At 45.9% G+C, this 12,496-nt stretch overlaps 1 long non-coding RNA gene across 2 annotated transcripts in view; it reads right to left on the bottom strand.

The window, feature by feature from the left end:
* Window positions 1–12,496, bottom strand: part of LOC131400785 (uncharacterized) — an 84,346-nt gene that overhangs the window by 58,576 nt on the left and 13,274 nt on the right. Inside the window, exons 2-3 of one of the 2 annotated variants that reach the window (XR_009217453.1) lie at window positions 3,135–3,188; window positions 1,011–1,513 (exon numbers count right to left, since the gene is read on the bottom strand). This is a non-coding gene — a long non-coding RNA (uncharacterized LOC131400785). Of the gene's footprint in view, window positions 1–1,010; window positions 1,514–3,134; window positions 3,189–12,496 lie in introns of those variants that run through there. The other variant, XR_009217454.1, reaches the window with a different exon arrangement.

Raw genomic sequence — 12,496 nt, 5'->3', positions numbered from 1 at the left:
CACCCTCTCCCAAGTTTTCCTCTTGTTGAAGTGCTGCAAATAAAGCATCTGCCAGGCAAGGGTGTTTGGGGAAGCTACGTGATGTCTTAGGATACCCTAGGCTGTTGGCACTAATAGAGCCAAAATGTATTATGTATTATGTCTCAAGTACAGTAGAAGGGTATTTCTTGCTCACAGTCCAAAGCAGACGTCCCACTTCCCTGTGGTGATCTTGGGGACCCAGCCTACTTCCATCTTGTCACTCCACCTTCCCCTAGAGCCTTGGGATCCTCTGATTCCAGGTGGGAGGGGAAATAGCACACATCACTTCTGTTCCCATTCCATTGACTGGGGCTCAGTCACGTGGCCACACCAGACTGTAATGGTGACCAGAAAAGTAGTCTGTGGGCCCAGGAAGACGAGGAAATGGATCTTTGAAATAACTAGCATTCTCGATCATATATCATGATCCTAATAGCAAAACATAACACATTAATCCCTCCTTGAAATGTGTCAGTTTCCCTGTTACTCCCCCACCCCCATTACACTCAACACACATGGCTCCCCTAATCCTCCCTCCCTGCTTTATTTCTCCACAGCATTTAAACTTGAGGTTGGTTATATTATTGTTCCCAGTCCTTGACTCTTCCCTTCCGTGTCAAAGGATCTTGCATCCCATCCATTGCCAAGGGACTTGTAGTTCCTCCTTGAAGGCAAAATCTACTGCCCACCCCTTTGTTGGCCCTGAACTCTGCTTAGGCCAATGGGACGTAAGTGGACCTGAAGCACACCACGTCCCAGCAGAAGCTTTACAATAGTTTCTTGATCATCTCTCTCTCTCTTTCTTTCTGTTTTTCTCTCTCTCTCATTCGTTCCCTTCCGCTACAAGCACAGAGTATGCCAGATAGGGGCTGCTCCTTCAGACTGGGTTCTGGAGCAAGAAGGCATGCGGGTGGGCCAAGCCATCCCGCCGCTTCGTACAGCATATGTGAGGAGGAAGCCCATGTGTGTGGTTGTAACATACTGGGTTTGGGGACTTAGTACCACAGCTCAAACCTATGGTGAAATGTAGCTGATGCACTTCCTGACATCGTGTTTATTTGTACGTTGGATGCTTCCCCACGAGAATGAACTCTTCATAAGGGCAGTGAATCTCACTGGCTTGTTTCCTGCTGTCGTCAGCGTCCAGATTGGCACCTAGCACAGAGTAGGGCTCAAATATTTGTTGACTGAATCATACTCCCCGGGAATCAAATTTAGCTTGATTTTTTTTTTTGGTATCAAATTCTTCCTGAGCTTTTCCACAAGTATGAGAGTTAATGCCGTAAATTGCCATTTGGCCTTGAGATTATTTTCTGGTTGGTTTTACATACATACTGCCAAGCATTGAAACTATAGAAAGAAGGAGTGAATTATTAGAGAACAGTGTGGTTCTGATGAGAATTAAAAACTGTAAAATTCCCAACCAGTCATCTGGTTTAACACGACATCTTGCTAGTAGCCATTGAATCACTCATTCTTGGCTTCTCACTACCTGTAAGAAAATGAAAATGATGAAAATGCATGGTACGCCCCAAAACTAAGATGGGCAGGCTAGCTTTTGCTAGAGTTTTGGGAAATGTTCCTACTAACTCTAAGGTCCTGCAAGCTGGAGTCAGAAAATACCCACGCCATCAATTTTAAGATATACTCTTTTCCGCACGCGTGAACATGTCTGATTTCTGCATGCATTTTGCAGTCCAGGGCAGCTTCAGATTCCGTGAAGCACAGTCATTCATGACTCGGCCATGCTCCACCTCTTGCTTTTTCGTTCAGGTTACGTCAATTCCAAAACACCCAGCAAACTGTAGGGAAGCAGGCAGAGGAGACTGATGCTGTTTTTGGAGGTGGGCGTGTGGGTCGTGCACCGGGACCCCCCAGGCACAGCACTAGAGGTGGGGGCTGAAACAAGAGGCGCCCTGTGGGAGCACGTGCTGGGAATAGCATTTGTTTGTTAATGTATTTTAAAAAGTGGAAGTAGGAGAAAGTGCCCCCAGAAAGGTACTAAATAGCTGGCAGGCAAGTTGGCATATGAGTAAACCAAACAGGTGAGATCGCTGACCTTAGGCAGCTTACTGTCTGTCTGGGAAGACAGCACTAAAACTGAAGTATACAAAATGTGGCAGGTGTCAAGTAGCCATAGAAGTACACCAGATGACCTTTTCCTGCTGGAGAGGATCACGAGCAACTTGCCTGAGGAAATGTCATTCAGCCAAGACCAGGACCATGAGGAGGGCCAGGGATGAAGGGAGGTGTGCTTAGTTTAAGGCTGAAGACACTGAGCGGGGGAGAGCATCTATAAGTGCACGGCTGTGGCTCTTCTAGAAGATTTGTGGGTTTCTTTTTAAGATGTCACAAATACATCTGGTGATCATTTTATTGAAAACCTTTATCTTTTTCCCTCATGGTAAATGAGTTGTTCCCACGTCATTTACTGAACAATCATCTTTTCCCAAGTAGTAAAAAAAAAAAAAAAAAAAACACACCTGTATCATATGTTAAATCCTTAAAGAAAAATATTAAGAAAACAGGAAAATGTTCAACTTGACTGGTAACTAAACAAGTACAAATCAAAACAGGATGCACGTTATTCTTCACCTTTCATCAAATTAGCAATGGTCAAAAACAGTAGTAAGTATTCATGCCGATGAGAAGTAAATTTGGTACAGCATGTCGAGAGGGCAGTTTGAAAATATATGTAAAAAGCCTGAACAGGTCCACCAGAAGGGGACTTTCAAAATTATCTGGAGGAGGTGTATTCACACGGAAAGACATGATAATATACAAACATGTTTACAGTGGGCATCTCGGGATGGGTGGGCTTCTGCATGTGTTTCACTTCATTTTGCTTACCTTTACCTTCTGATTTTTCTGCCGTGTATTGCTTTTACAATAATTGTTTGATTACAAAAACACAGGCCATATCACGTTCAAATCACTGTGCAAGATAAAAGGAAAAAGCACATTGCCATTCAGTGGGAGATAGAAACAGCAAAAACAAGAAAAAAGCAAAACCTATGTCAGAAGACCATCTTAATGATATTATGTATAAATAGATTAAACCTCCATATTAAAAAGATTCAAGATGGATTTTAAAAATAATTACATGCTTTTACTTACCTTGTCATTTGCTTTAAACATTAAAAATAAAGGACTGGACAGGAATTGATCTGCAAATAAATAAAAAGTAGGCCACGGTGATAATACTGATCCCTGCAAGGTAGAATTACAGGCAAGAAGCAGTCAATGCATCAGGAGGCGTGACACTGGTAAGAGGCACAAGTACAGGGAAGACAGACCGTGCACTAGTGTGTGATCCATTACAGAGAATCACAAAGTAGAAGCAAAACCAGATAGACCGTATGGATAATTTAATAGAAATGCAATAGAAAAAATGACTGTTGTATCTCTCAGCCTTTGACGTCAGTAAGCATGTGTGTGGGTATGTGTGTTAGAGTAGGATTTGAAGATATAACTATGACCTATAAACGCTTAAAACAAGTTTTAATAAAGCTGTCTTATGTCCTAGAGACAACTTATGTCTCTGAGCCAATTGCTGCATGATTCCATTTTTATTGAGCAAGCTAATATTTTTCTAATTTGGGAGCCACCTTTTTCATGCTTTGGAATTGGAATTTAAAAATAAAAATATAGAAGGTCAAAGTAGTGTTTGGTGTTGGTATCTCCTATAAAACATCTGTTTCCATCAACAAACACTGGCTCTTCTTTTTAAAAAGGTTTATTGTAGTACATTTTAACCACCTGCAAAAACAGAATAGTGAAGGAATCCCCCATCACCCAGCTTCAGTAATTAGCAGCTCATGACCAATCTCGTTTCATCCACACTCCAACCCACATCTCCCATTTCCATGTTCTTTTGAAGCAAATATGACTTATCATTTAATCTAAATAGGTCAGTATGTATATCAAAAAGATAAAGAACCTTTTAGAAAAGTACCCCCGTTATCACACTTTAAAAGTTAATAATTCATTTCTAACACCATTCTCTAATAGCAGAAACCAGGGCTCCTTGGTGACACGACTGATTCTAGGACTGGGACAGGGAATTTACATGATGAGTCTGGAGCATCTTGTAGCATCAGAAGGATATGTTCAAGAAAGCATAATGATGAGGTATGTCAAAGGGACACAGGAGCCAACTGAAAGAGCTGCCAATGGCCAAATCTGGAATGATCTGAGCAACAAAATAAAGCAGTACTGGATTACAACCCAAAGCATAAAATAGGTGTCCCTGAGTCCATACTGCCGTCAACAAGTGATTGAGTAAATGAACAAACGGGGGAGAATACACAAATCTGTGCAGGAGAATCCCAAATTATGTAGATCCTCACCCTCAAGGAGGTGGTGCATTACTCCAGTCCTCAGGTGCGGGCTGCGCATAGAGATTTCCTCCCAAAGAGGACAGTATGGAAAGGGGGAAAAAGTGACTTTGCCGTGGAGAGACCTGACAAACACTACCTCAGCCGGGTGACCAAGGTCAACAGCAAGAGTGAGAAGTCAGGTTGACAGCATGTGTCATTGATAGGATGTGATGAGAAGGGTACTTCACCTCTGTAGTCTTCCTCCCCAAAACTCATAACCCCAGTCTCATCATGAGGAAAATCATCAGACAAATCCCAATTGGAGAACATTCTAGAAAATAGCTGAGCAGTACTACTCAAAACTGCCAAGGTCCTCAAATACAAGGAAAGTCTGAGAAACCGACAAGAGGAGCCCAAGGAGACAGGATGACTGAACATAATAGGGGATCCTGGAACAGAAAAAGGTAAAAAGTAAGGAAATCTGAATACAGTGTGGGCTTTAGTTAATAGTAATGTATCAGTATTGATCCATTAGCTGTGGCAAATGTACCATATCTCGCTTCAGCCTGGCCCCATCCAAGTGCTCAACAGCCACGTAGGGCTGCAGTATTGAAAGGCCCAGCCCAACAGACCAAAGGTGGGTCTCAGAGTGTGGTCCCCTGGCCAGCAGCATGGGCCTCACCTGGGAACTTGTTAGAAATGCACATTCTCAGGCTCGCCCCAGACCTGCTGAATCAGAAACTGGGAGTGGGGCCCCACGTTTTGTGTTTTAACAGGCCCTGCAGGTGCTTCTGGTGCACTTTGAAGTTTGAGAACCATTGCTGGGTGTTAGAAGACAAACGATTTAAATGCTGGTCTGAAGCAACCAATGAGTTACTAGAGATGACAGGATATGTCTCTCTCTTCTTGAAGAAGGGACAGATGGAGGTGAGAGGCAGAGAGGATGCTTTTTTAATGGAGGAAGTAGGCTTTGACCTGGTGGAGATGAGAGAGGGCTTTGTAATCGTCAAGAAAAAGAACGTGAAAGAGAAAGGAAACGGGAGCCGCCTGGGCAGTGGCAGGCGAGCGGGAAGATCCATCCTCCCCCGGCCCCTCGTCCGGGAGCCTAGAGAGCAGCCTGGGCAGGGAGGAAGGAGGCGGAGGGGGCCTGGAGGACCATGAGGACCACGAAGAGGAGCTGGTCAGTCCAGAGCCTGCGGAACAGGCGTGTGGCCCTTCCGGAGAGCTGCGTGGAAGCCAGGGCTCCCTGTGGGAGAAGTCTTGTCAGGAGTGTGGGTTTCCTATCCACCGCTGCCTGTGGCACACCCGCAGATCATCAGGATACCCCCCGGACCCCAAGCTGCCCTTGTTAACCCTCCTACCTTCTCAATGGCCTAGGGCGCTAAACAAACAAACACACAAAAACCCTGGAGGGGACAGGGTGGCGTGCAAAGGAAAGCGTGGAGTGGTGAAATGCCTCCCTCCTCTCCTGCAGTTGTCAGTGCGGTAGCTAGGATACGGGTTTGGGTACTTGAACAGAAAGACCTCAAATCCCAGGAGCTTCAGAAAGATAGAAACATAGGTGCTCCATATATCTCAGAGATCCCTACTCCTTCCCTCTTGTCCTGCTTTCCTCAGCTTGTGGCTTCCATCTCGTGACCTGATACGGTTGCTCTAACTCCTGCCATCACATCCACATTCACATTCAGCCACTCTGGGGAGTCTTTTAACTAGGCGGCCGTGTGCCCAGCCATAAGGCTCTTAATCTAAGAACAGGAGAACTGATTTCGTAGACAACCAGCAGTCTCTGTCTCATACGTGTGTTTGATCATCATCCACATAGAAATGAAAGTTGAATTTTATGTGTCGGTAAGATAGCAAATGTGGCAAGAACAAAGTTTATCAGCGAGTTTGCAGCATAGCTTGCGGTGGGCAGATGTGGGGGGAGTGAGAGCTGGACAGGACAAGGGAATTTTAGAGCAGGCACAACTGATGATTTGTGACGGCTCCTTCAATGGTAATGTAAAAACGAGTGAATATTAGAATTTTTCAACCTATTTTTGGTTACTGACCTGTTTATTTGAAGCCTCCCCAGGCTAAGACTGGACCTAATTTTGGGTTAAAATCGGAATGAGAAGAGCAGAGGGAAATGGAGCAAATCTTGGGGGAATTTTGATATTCCAGGAGTGCCTCTAGCAGTGGTGTGAATGGAGTACAGAAGGGACGAGAGATGCATCAGAATCACACTTCACGTCTTCTTTCCCCCAGTTCCCCTGCTGCCTGAGCCCTGGACCTCAGCAGCACACCTCGATGGTCTCCTCCTTTCCTTCTTAAACATTGCACTCCAGTCTCCATACAGTAGCCCAAGCGATATTTTAAAAATATGTACAATATCATCTCAAAACTCGGTCTTCCAGTGGCTTCATTTTGTGCTTAGAATGAAATTCCAAATCCCTCCCCATGGCCCACAAGGCCCTACATGATCTGACCCTGCCCATAACTTTCTGTCTGACTATGATCCATATGACACACGATCTGGTCCTTTGCATCTCTTTCTGTCTTCCTGTGATCCATATCAACATGTTATTTGCCCCGCCCATCTCTTTCTGTCTTATTATGATCCACACCCACACATGATTTGGTGCCTGCCCATCTCTTTCTGTCCTGCTATAGCCCATATCCGTACATAATGTGGCCCTGAACATCTCTTTCTGCCTTGTTGTAAATCCAAACCCACACATAAACTCGCCCCTGTTCCTCTCTTTCTATGATTCACACACACATATTATCTTGTCCATGCTCATCTCTTTTAGTCTTACTGTGATCCATACCCACATGATCTGGTCCTGCCCGTCTCTTTTTCTCTTACTGTGATCGTTATCCACACATGAACTGGTCCTACACATGTCTTTCTGCGATCTATACCCCAAAATGATCTCATCCTGCCTGTCTCTTTCTCTGTTGCTGTTATCCTATCCCATGCATGGTCTTGACCCAGCCCATCACTACCTGTCTTCCTATGATGCCACCCCACACAGGCTCTAGTCCCAGCCATCTTTTCTTTCTTCCTCTGACCCATACCCGCACATGATCTGGTCCCTGCCTGTCTCTTTCTTTTTTTTTTAAATCAGCTTTATTGAGGTGTAATTGATATATTAAAACCACATATATTTACCATATTTCTGTCCTACTATGATACACACACACACATGATCAGGCCCCTGCACATTTTTTCTCTTTTACTTTGACCCATCCCCACACATGATTGGCCCCTCCCCATCTCTCTGTCTTACTATGATCCATATCCACACAAGATATGGTCCCTGCCCATCTCTTTCTGTCTTAACTATGATTGATTCCCACACACGATTTATTCCCTGCCCATCTCTTGTTGTCTTCCTGTGATCTGCACCCACACGTGATCTGGTCCATGCCCATCACCCTCACATGTCCATGTCCTCACTCGCTGTTACCAAGCGGCACCGGCCATCTTTCCAACCCTTCAGTAGCTCAGGTTTTTTCTTCCTCGAAGGCCTGTCACTTCTTATTCTCTTTTCCTGGAATTCCATGGCCTCAGGATTTGTGACTGGCTTCTTTGTATCATTCATATCTCAGCTCAGATGTCACCTCTCAGAGAAGTCTTCTGTGACTGTCTAATCTTGGGGCCTCCTCCTTTCCATAGCATCTAGTTTCATTTTCTTCATATCCCTCAATACCATCTGAACGACTTTGTCCATTTCTGTTTTGTTCTTACCTTCCTTTCTCAGAGGGTGAGCTCACTGCAGGAGTGACTGGCGTGTTTGGTCAACCGCTATGTCCCAGCCTTAGAATTGTGCTTGGCACCACAGAGGTATTCGGTAAGCCTTTGTTAAGTGAATTCCGGGAGTAATTACACCCTAGGCAGGAGTGGTCAATAACGCTAAAATCTGTGGAGACACCAAGGAAGGTGACAAGCGAGACTAGCCAGTGAATTTGAAATTTGAAAGCCATTGGTCACCTCTGGGCAAGGTGCTCGTTAGAGGAGCGTGGAGGAGGTAGAAGGCAGTATGGGAGAAGACAAGGAGAGACTGGGTGGTAGATGCAGTGGGAAAGGCAACTTGAGAATTTGGGCGGCCAAAGAAGAACAGACCTGCCTAAAGGGGGTGAGGTAAGCCTCTGGCCAGGGGTTTTGTTTTCCTTCAGGGTGGTCTGGCCCTGCTGTTGAGGCCCAGTCAGGGGAAAGGACCTGGGGTGTCCGGTGTGTAGGCAGAGCGCTTGACCTGAGGCACAAGGAGCCCTTCTCTTGTACCCAGAGGAAGGCAGAGGAGCCGGGGAGTGGTGTTTGGAGGAGGCCTTGCCCAGAGGGAGAGTTAGAGGCAGGAGGCCTGGCTGGGGTGGAAGTCACTAGTGACGGCCTCAGGCTCAGGGAAAGGAGGGGGCTTGATCGGTTCCCAGTGGAACAGTGGGATTCGAGAGAGCAGTAGAAATGGAGACCGTTACAAAGAGCCACTGGGCTGGACAGGGGAGGGTCCAGTTGTCATCGGCCTCTCGTTGTGGTGGGATAAGTCATAGAGCTTGAAGGGATGGTTCAGAGGCTTCTGGAGCAATCCTCGGAACATGCAGGGTAACAGGGCCCCAGTGGAGAATCTCGAGTGCTCCATTGTGGGGAGCCCCAGAGTGGGGGTCTGTGCAGGCCACCGGGTGTGCTGGCCCAGTGTCCTCAGGGCATGACCCTCCCCGCTTTACCCCCGTCCATAAAGGGCCCTTGGGCGTTTTCCTTGTCTCTCCTCTTGGAGCATCTCCTTGGCCCGAGAGAGTCGGAGTCTTACCAGGTATGCTACAAAGAGGTCTGAGAGAGAAAGACCTACCCAAGGGACTCGAGGATAGACCCCCTCCTCTCCATTTCTCTCTGTGTGACTTTGGTTACACTGCTTAAGCTCTCAGAGTTGAGGATCTCCCTTCCCCCAGGGGTGTGAGGATTCAGGGAGATGGAGGATGGAAAGCAGCTTGACACAATGGGCTGGAACTCTCCCTTCCTTTATTCCTGCACTGCCCCTCCCCTCAGTCCCTGCTGCTCCCTTTTCCATGTCCTGTTCACAGCTCACCCCGATTGTACTGGAGCCCCAGGAAAGCAGCTGTGTGGCCTGGATATTAAAGAAGACTTTAAATTTGTTCTTCAAATAAATCTCAGCATGGGTCCTGAGTTACTAGCAAGCACGAGCTGTGCAGTCTTGGTCTCTGTTTCCCTTTCAATGGAGGATTACACCCATCTATATAGACTGGCTTCACACAGTGTCCTGGGGTAGGGAGATCACTTTTTCCCAACAGTGAAGGCAGCTAATTATTGGCCTCTGTCTCCATTTTGTGTACTTCATCCCTGGGGAAGTGGGGGATGATCGGTGATTTGGGGAAGAATAACTGGCTATGTTTTATCACCACTGTCTTCTTCCCCTTGGGAGAAAGACTGCTGGCAGGGCAGGATTTCTGGGTGGATGAGTCCAGCCAATGCTGGACTTCACCTGCAGGCTCCTTGGGCTTGCACACCAAGCTGTGTCCTCCAACTTAGCTCTAGTAGGAGGAAGATGTTATTCAGCCTCCATCTTTACTCTCTTATTTCTCAACTTTCCAGAATCGGGGAGCAGGGAAAAGAGGGGTGATGGTTACCGGAGTCCCCTTGGAAATCTCAATATGCAGCATTAGTAGGTATCTAATTTCTCTCTCTCTCTCCCTCACACACACACACACACAGAGTCAGTTATCAGGTTCTGTTGCTTCCTTCTCCAGCACACAGCTGATTCTGTCCATCTCTCTCTCTTTTTTTTTTTTGTGAGGAAGATCAGCCCTGAGCTAACAACCATGCCAATCGTCCTCTTTTTTTGCTGGGGAAGACCGGCCCTGAGCTAACATCCATTACCAATCCTCCTCCTTTTGGTTTTTTCCCCAAAGCCCCAGTAGATAGTTGTATGTCGTAGTTGCACATTCTTCTAGTTGCTGTATGTGGGACGCCGCCTCAGCATGGCCAGAGAAGCGGTGTGTCGGTGCGCGCCCGGGATCTGAACCCGGGCCGCCAGTAGCGGAGCGCGCGCACTTAACCGCTAAGCCACGGGGCTGGCCCCCCGCTGTCCATCTCTTTTGGCATCATTCTTGCTGCATCATTTTACAGACACTAGTTACCTGTGTTCATGGTCAAGAATTCCTATCTTTTCCAGAATGTTATGTGCCATGAATCTAAAATAAATTTTTATGTCAGCTAAATACATATTCAAAATTACGGCCCTCAGAACTCAAATACAATTCTCTCCTATCTGGCTAATCTCATTTCTAGCTATGTCCTGGCCCACACCTTTCATACCAGCCAAGTTATCTTTACACTATTTCCATTTTCTATACTCAGGTCTTCCTCTCACCTCATTAAATTCATAAACCCCATCAGAAATATTTAAAGCAGTTTTCTTCTCACTAGTGAAGATGTGCCCATGATCCCTGTTCCTTGGTACCCACACCCTTGTGTAATCCCCTCCCATTGAGTGTGGCTGGACTTACTTCCTTCTAATGAACAGAATGCAGAAGTGAGGAGATGTCAATTCTGAGATCAGATTGGAAAGACTGTGGCTTCTGCCTTAGGCACTCTCTCAAATTGCTCTCTCCAGGGATAGCCAGCAGCCACACGAGGCAGCCCTTGAAAGGTCTCATGAGTGAGGGCCAAGGACTGCCAACAACATTGTGAGTGAGCTGGGAGGTGGATTCCCACTTCACCACCCATCGAGCCTTCAGATGAGATCACAGCCCCAGCTGACAGCTTGACTGCAAGCTCATGAGAGACCTGGAGATAGAGGCAACCAGCTAAGTCAGTCCTAAATTTCTGACCCACAGAAAATGTGAGATAACAAACGTTTGTTGTCACACAGCGATCTATATTTAAAACAATAGTTTCTACCTTTTCTGCTCTGTTTTCAAAGGCAAAAGTTTTCTTTGATTATTACTCTATTTTCCCCAAATCTCACTGCCAAGCCATTCTCCCCCTGCTTCCCTCCCACCAGTGATAACAGCCACAAAACCCGGTAGAAAAGCTGCCTGTTGCCTATGGTGCATGGGAACTTCTTATTAGCTGGTTTCTGTTTAAAGTCCTGATCTCTCAAATCTGAACTGTGAAAAATCTTTGCCCAAAGTCCCAGTGACATTTTGAAGGAGTGAATGCTCTTCCTTGAAAAGGAAAATATGCAAAGTTTCCTCTTGGTGCATGAAATATTTGATATTTGCAACCCGCTCTGGTAGTTATTTTTAGATCTTTTCTCTGATGGAGTGCCTGGGTCTTGTTTTCACTTGTCTTTCAATGTTTGTGTATGACTGAATGACGTCAACTCCCAGGAACAAGAAGGAATTACCACACATGTTTTACAGGGAAATTATGTATGTGCATGTAGATTTATTTCTTCTTCTTTTTATTTTTTCCCTTTTAGTCTTTTAAAAATATTTTGTTGTTTGCTTTTCCTATACATGAGTATATATTTCATTTCTATATAGAAAATTTATCTATAATGTAGAACCAGCATGGGCTCTGCTCATGTAACACACGGCCTCCAAGAATCTTTATGTTGCCTCAGCCCAGAGGTGACATGTGGCACTTCTACACAGAGCCCACTGGGAGAACTAGTCATGTGGCCCTGCTTAAGTTCAAGAGAGCTGGGTAGAGTGCTTTTCCCAAGAAGAGGAGAGGAAATGGAAGATTTGGTGAACACATAGCATTGTTTCTGCCACAAGGCTTTAGACATTTTTCAGGCTAAAATGATTGCAGACATCCTTTGGGGCTGGCCCAGGATGGTGGCCTAACTGTGAGAAGCTGGCTGGGTGTAGTGCATAGGTGTGCACAGGTGACTGGAGGGGGCTGGGGCTGGCTGGACCCCACCTGTTGCTCCTAAGGAAGGTAGTAATCCTTGCAGTTATTGCCAAGCAAGATTTTGAGTCTTATGTTACAGATCTTCCCGTTTTTCAAACACAAGTAACAACACAGATTTTAATGTGAAATCTCCCAATTTTAAAATGTAGGCTTAAGCATATGAAAACACAGGCCAACCAAATGTGCTTGCAGGCCTAATTTGACCTATGTGCTACCAACGTAAGATCTTAGCACTTTGGCCTAGGAACTGGGGTCTTGACTGGCCCTTTATTTATATGTGAGGTAGAGCTAACCCCAAATT

Source organism: Diceros bicornis, chromosome X, assembly GCF_020826845.1.
Source record: "Diceros bicornis minor isolate mBicDic1 chromosome X, mDicBic1.mat.cur, whole genome shotgun sequence".
Classification (NCBI taxonomy): Eukaryota; Metazoa; Chordata; class Mammalia; order Perissodactyla; family Rhinocerotidae; genus Diceros; species Diceros bicornis.
Note: the sequence above shows the minus strand (reverse complement) of the source record. Positions and strands in the feature narration are given on the sequence as shown.